This window comes from Pipra filicauda, unplaced genomic scaffold, assembly GCF_003945595.2.
Source record: "Pipra filicauda isolate LSUMZ 115617 unplaced genomic scaffold, ASM394559v2 scaffold89_size2521313_pilon, whole genome shotgun sequence".
NCBI classification, from domain to species: Eukaryota; Metazoa; Chordata; class Aves; order Passeriformes; family Pipridae; genus Pipra; species Pipra filicauda.
The window spans coordinates 144020-150717 of NW_024105086.1; the positions used below are offsets into that span (position 1 = coordinate 144020).

At 35.9% G+C, this 6698-nt stretch overlaps 1 long non-coding RNA gene across 1 annotated transcript in view; it reads left to right on the plus strand.

Moving 5' to 3' along the window:
• Window positions 1–4268, plus strand: part of LOC113983058 — a 70153-nt gene extending 65885 nt beyond the window's left edge. The window contains exons 2-3 of the long non-coding RNA XR_005567140.1: window positions 3278–3439; window positions 4109–4268. This is a non-coding gene — a long non-coding RNA (uncharacterized LOC113983058). The remainder of the gene's footprint in view (window positions 1–3277; window positions 3440–4108) is intronic.
• The last annotated feature ends 2430 nt before the right edge of the window (window positions 4269–6698 follow it).

A 6698-nucleotide genomic window follows, 5' to 3' on the forward strand; every position in this document is an offset into this window, starting at 1 on the left:
AGGACTTGTTGAGCTGCTGCTGACTGTGTTCATAGCACAGTGACAAAACCAGAACTATTGATCCCTGTGAGCTCTAGGGCACTACCCTGAAGCTAGTTTGGAAGTCACAAGAATATCCAATTCCTGTTGACTCTTATCCAGGGTAGGAAATAGAATTTACAAGGCAGTAACTGTTCTTTAATGATCTTCTCCTTAACCTTCCCTACCTGACAATTGGGTTTATTGGTTTCCCATGCCTATCTGGAACGCCTGCTGTTATAACATTTTAAGGAGGAAATTATATCCTGCTGAAAGCTAATAATAATTTTGGCAATGTCAAGAGGAGTGAGAACTTACACAGAGAATTCTCTTCAGACAAGGACTGGAGATTAAAACAAATGTGAAGGGATTAGGTGTTCTTGACAGGTGATCAGTCAGAAACAAAAATGACACATGGTGTGAGGACCCCAGCTGGACCCTACAAAGGCATTCCAAGTCCTTGAAAAACTGGGACTTCTAATCTGTTCCAGAATTTTTATAAGTTCAACATCCTTAGAGAATTCCCAGCCAAACTCAGATTAGTAGGAAGAGAATGTCCTTCATCAGATATACTCATGACAAACAGGAGATCAACTTGTTTTAGTATTTTTCTGGTATCTCTTCTTTCTCTGTTCACATTTATTTATGATCCTTCTTTGCTCCAATCCTTACTCTGCACCTACACGTGGCCAAGTTGCTGAAGAAAACATTGCTTGGAACTTGTATACCAAAAAATTGGTTGATTTAAATTATCATCTTTCTTGGAAACTTTTGTTCAATTATGTAGGTCAGGACAGAATTTCTCAGGAGTTGCTCTCTGAGAAGAGACAGAGCCACTTCACCTCCACTGTGCTTGCGGAGTATGCAGTTGTCCAAAAATTAAAAGTATGTATGCAGAATGTGTGCCAATATTGTCCTCTTTTAGAATAAACCACAAAAGAGCATTTTTACCCTTGGGGAATCATACTTGGGACACAAATGTGGAATAATTCTAAAAGCTTTTTGTATTGAAAAATAATTTCATGGGCTGTTTAGGAGGAGACAGTTATAATTTACTGTCCCTTCTAATTCTGTCTCATGGTTGAGAACTTTCCACATTCTCAACCAGAAAGAGATTCAGTTTTTTCCATCTTTTGGCAGTATTGGTTGGTTTAGTATTTTGTCAATGCCAAACAAACAAACAAAAAGCAGTACATTTTTGAGTGCTGCATGCATTTCAACAAAATTGGCCAAATCATCCAGAATGAAAAGTAAAGCTGAAACTTAAAATGCTTGGAAAAGTCTTCTAAGATACCCTTTTTTTCATGTTGAAATTTCTTTTCTACAGAAATCAAAATGTGATCACTAATGTATATTGAGTATGTTTTTATAATGGGGTATTTGCCTACCAAAAGAGATTTTTTTATTTATTTTTTTTAAATTCTGTTTTTCACAAGTGACTTGGTCTGGAGAAAAAACATATTTGGGAAATAAACAGTCTATCTTAAAAAAGTTAAAAAATACTTTTTAGGTAGACTTTTTCTTAATAAGCTTTTCAATTCTTCAAACAAACAGTCCTTAAGGTTAAGAATGTTTTAGGTGGGGTTCTTGGGTATAGATTTATAAACTATTACTAGTCCTTGTGAACCATTAAATGATAGAACAGTTCCTTCTCTTTTTGTTCTTCAGCATGGATGAGGATATTTATCTTCCCCATCAGTGAAATATTCTTAAGATATACAAAGAGATTTGACCTCAGCCATGACTTTACTATTATTAATGCACATTATTTGCATACGAGCAGTACCCATGAGCTACAGGCATGGCCTACATTTTATACAGTATTAGAAATAGAACAGAAGATATGTTATGTAGCCTTCAAGTTGAAGAAGAAGATGAGAGTCAGCAGGTGGACAAAGGAAGATGAAGAAATGGGAGAATAGTATCATTCTGTCAGTATGGTAAATGGTATTCTCAACACACCACCTGGGCAGCTGGTTTGTGTATTGTTTATGGGGATGCTAGAACAAAAACTAGCTTTTCAAAGGGAGATATGACAAACCCAGGCTTTCAGTTATTTGGAGGCAGCTCCTTCAAGCATAAAGTACAGGAAAAGTCAATTCCATCTGAAATTATTACTTCTGAAAATTTAATGAGTAGGAGATGGAAGTTGATGCCATTGTCTGCCCTGAGTCTGCATCTTGTCAATAAGTCTATTCATTAACCTCTTCCAGGTGAAGGGAAAGGTCTTCCTGAATTTCAGGTAGAAAGGAGTCTTTGTCACATTGACAGAGGTCTTGATGACAGTAGTTTTACATTGAAGGTCCCACCTTAAATTGCACAGTGTTAATCTTGTTGAGAACAGGGTGAGAAAAAAACTCAGGTTTGTTGACACTGAGTGCATAGATTGAAGTGTCTTTAACGTGAAGGTCTGGCACACATAATTAAATTCCTGTAAATTTATTTGAAGACCGTATGGTGTAAAGATGATGTAAATTTGTCAGCATTGTGCCTTTTTCAGATTTGGAAGACAACGTATACCTCAGTACCACCAGTGCTTTAATTACCTCAGTAAGCATGATGCTTAGTGGCATTTTTTGTTAAAATGTCCTAATTAGTCTTCTCTATCTAGTAAGCACGTGAAGGTTTGGCTTATGGCTTATTATATTGCTCATTATTGTGAATGATAGGGCAACTGTATAAAGCCTCCAGTTTTACGTTGCAACATAGTTATTTATGAAAAGGCCTTACCCCAGAGATGGAGATAATGATAATTACATTTAATCTTTTCATGGTTTATGCAAGTTTTTGCAGTAAAACAAATGCCTGTAGGACACTAATTACTGAGACGGGAAATGTAATACACTACCAGACAGGCTTACTGGAAATATGTGAACCTGAGGTTACATTTTTCAATATCCCTGGTATCATTAATTTTCTTCTGCATGTATGTACTTTTCTTGTGCTTGGCTTCATGACATATGCATATTCTATATGCACATTTATTGCTCTGTTTTAGCAGCTTACAAAGATGGACAGGAGAACTACAAAAAGCTACTTGTTTAGCACTGCTAGCTGTGGCTACTGTTGCTGTTTCTGCACCAATAAGGGCACAGAGACTAACCTTTAAACAGGAAGAGTGGTGAAATGGCCTTGTTTTAGGTGATGGCTAAGCTGGAGGGAATGATTGGTTTTACAGAATTTCTTTGTTCAGTGTTTTAGTGTGGATGGTATTTGCAGCATTCTTAAGCCTGAGTTATTGCTAATGGCTTCTTTCTAGTTTCAGTCAACAACGCCGTGCTCTGGGAGACTGGGCAGCAGGTCACAGTGCAGAGTGAAGAAGCATTCATCAGTATGTGAATGGTGTCAGTGTTTCCATTCTGTTTCCGGTGAGGCAGTGGTCTCTTGCCCTAAGAATGTCACCTGGACTGAAGAAAGAATTGTAAGTTTTACTGAAGAAGTATTTGCAGGATGCCTGGGTACGTGCATTTGGGAAATTGATGAATAATGCAACACAGGTAGCATTTCATTATTTCTCTTGTCAGTTGCCATCCCATGGTTTAATATTTTGAAAAGTGATTTTTATTTTGATTTCCATATACATCTTTATATCTGTCCAACTGCACTGCTGGCAAGACAAGGAGGTAACACAGACTGGATGAGGAGCTGTTCTGATTTAATCTTGGGTAACTCTTGAGTGTTACTTCACCAGTTTAAAACAGTGCTGATGGATCACTGTTCACTGAGAGTGTGTAGTTAATAAAATAGAAACCAAGAGGCCAAGAGCAAAGAACAAAAATATACAGATTAAAAAATTGTTACCATATGCCATTATTTTTGTTGTTGGCACTTAGCTTGTCTAAGGAAATAGAGCAGAACTTAATGAAGGGAATCATTCTTTCGGTTGCTCTGGTTCCTCAAGAAGAAAGGGACCTTGGCAACACCAGGCAGAATCATCTCTCTGAGACTTTGAGCCTTGCTTACCTGAAATGCATTTGAAGATATTAAATCAAATCTAGTGTATATCCTACCATGGTAATGTAATTTTAGCCCAGATGTCACAAGGAAGTACACTATCCCTGAACAGTGATGTTTTGATCATTCTCTTTAGGATAACATCTTGTACCTTATTACTGATGCCCGCTGTCCTGATGCTCAGACAACCACAGATCTCATTTGCAGGCAGTGAAACCAAGCGATGCATGCAGCAAGCTCGTTCTTCTTTTTGCCATGGTACTCCACAGTATCCAAAATCTTGTAAAATGTCTGTCTTCAGCTGCTAAACGTAGCACAATGTGACTTTGTTCACTAGAGTTATAATTTTCATTTTCAACAGTATTTAAAAATTTGATAGAGAAAAGAGTTAATGGAAGAGATTATTAGACTTTTTATTTCTCTATAAACCTGAGTCACAGTAAAAGGAATGCTTTGGATATAACATTTTTACCCTGTATCCATTGACAGTGTCAGTAGTAGTGTTTTAAATCTTGTTTTTATGAGTGGAATATTATGAAGGGAGAATAACTTCTTAAGTAAAGAAATCTATTTTATTGTTTAAGTTATGATCTCATTTTTCCTCACATTTCTCATCTGTGGTTTGCTTTTGGTGACAGGCTTTTTTATACGCTCAAAATGTACATAGCTTAGTTCAGCAATTCTTTATTCTTTAAGCAAGTGACTAGGGAAGATGCTGAAAACTTAAATAAGTAATAGTAAATAAATAATAGTAAATATGGATTCCACTTATTCAGTGTTCTGATGGAAATAGAACTTCTGATTTCTCATGGGTGTTTTTTTGTTGGGTTGGGTTTTTTGGGGTTCTTTTGTGTTTTTGTTTTTTTTTTTACTACTAATTGAATGTCTTTGGTTTTGTTATTAGTAAAATAGAAGATTTAATGGAAAAGAGAATGAGATTTTTTTTTTTTCAGCCTTAACTAGTTTAAAGCATTTGCACTCCTAATTCCTGGCTTTCTATCTGAAGGTGCATAAGGCTGAATCCAATATTTATTAGCATGCTCACAGGCCAGGTTGGATCCTCAACTGTTCAGAGCTACCTTAATGAGAAAAAAGGGGATATGTAGCCGTCCTAGAAAAAGACATTGTTCTTGCTACAATGAGCTGCATGGATGCAGAGAAGGATTTCAAACAATTCCCCTCAAAATCTTATGGTGTTTAGTTGTCATACTTTAGTTCATTATGAGACTTGCATACATTTTACCTACTGGAAATCAGAATACTTTAATTAAACTAGTGCGATTTTTTACTTTTAAAAACAGCAGGAAGCCGTACAGTGCTCTAAACTGCAAGGATTAATATGACACTTAGTGTGGCATTGGCTGATAAATCCATAATAATGTCGTTGTTGGTCCTGTAAGTACAAAGAAGTACATGCATTAGGAATGGACTTGATGTTGTTTCCCTGTTGAAAATCACGTAATGAACAATTACTGAAGAATAGTCCGCTGAGAAAGCCTGTATTTTTTCTTTATAATATCCTGAGCTTTCTAGTGTTATTTAATTTAATCTCTTACTTTAAAATGTTATTTCTATAAAACAATTTCTCTTTGCAAATCATTCAAGGAAGTTCCCATAGAATCATACAATAATTTGGATTGGAAGCAACCTTTAGAAGCCATCTCTAAACAGGAAGAGAATAAGCAAAGTTATTAAATCATGTGGAAAATTATGTTTGAAATATAAATTTTTAAAGCAAAAAGCATTATAATTACTTTCTTCATATATTTTTATATCTGTGTCATAGAAAATGAACTTATTTTATCCTGCTTTAGTTTATAGATTTTTCTGAAAATGAAATTGAGAACTAAGCTCATGGTGGCGGCTGTAGCCATTGTGTGAAGTTTGGAACAAACTCTGGAAACCCACTTAGAATGTCTTGGCCAGAAAAGGTAAGAACTGAAATGTTTGGGGTTTTTTAAATCCTTTTCCTGTGTTTAGCTGTGCTAAAGGGTAAAGGCCACAGACACTCCATAGGAGAAGGGTGTTACAGTCTCACTCATGATGACTTACAGAGATGGTGAGTGGGTTTAACCAAAAGTTAGAGGGCATTTGGTCTTTTTTTGACAAGCTGTAGTTCATACTTTAAACTGTAGGTACATCCAGAAAGCCAGGCAAGGACCTAGGTTCAACTCAGTGACATTGTGTTTTTGACTTAAGCTGAGGGGAAAATCTCTTTTTTCTTTGGGGCTAAAATGGGACTTTAACCTACATTGGAGCAGTTTTAAAGAAGGCAGTATGCATTCGCTGAAGTAACAAGTATTTTTTTAGACTGTCGCTCGGTTTCCTGTAAAAACATTGTGCCTGCCTGGAGCCCGTTAAATAGGGAAACCATTAAAATGCTTCTACCCTTAACTACATTAAACTTTTCCTGACAAATCTATTGGCACAGTCAATGAATGACCACATGGCAGTTATCCTAACATATCCCTTATTTTTGGAATATAGAAATCAATTTTGAGAGAAAATAGTAGGCAGGTTACTGGAAGAGATGATTTTATGAAATAAAAAGCATAAGGTAAATTTTCAGTAAATCTGTCTATTGTTGTTGGTCTGTTTCCATAAGAGCATCAGAAATACTTATTTAAAACTAGAAATTATTAAGTTACAATGGCTTTAATCATTAAGAGTTAATGGAACATCCTATTATGTCGTATTATATTCCTGTAAACCTATTGTATTTTACC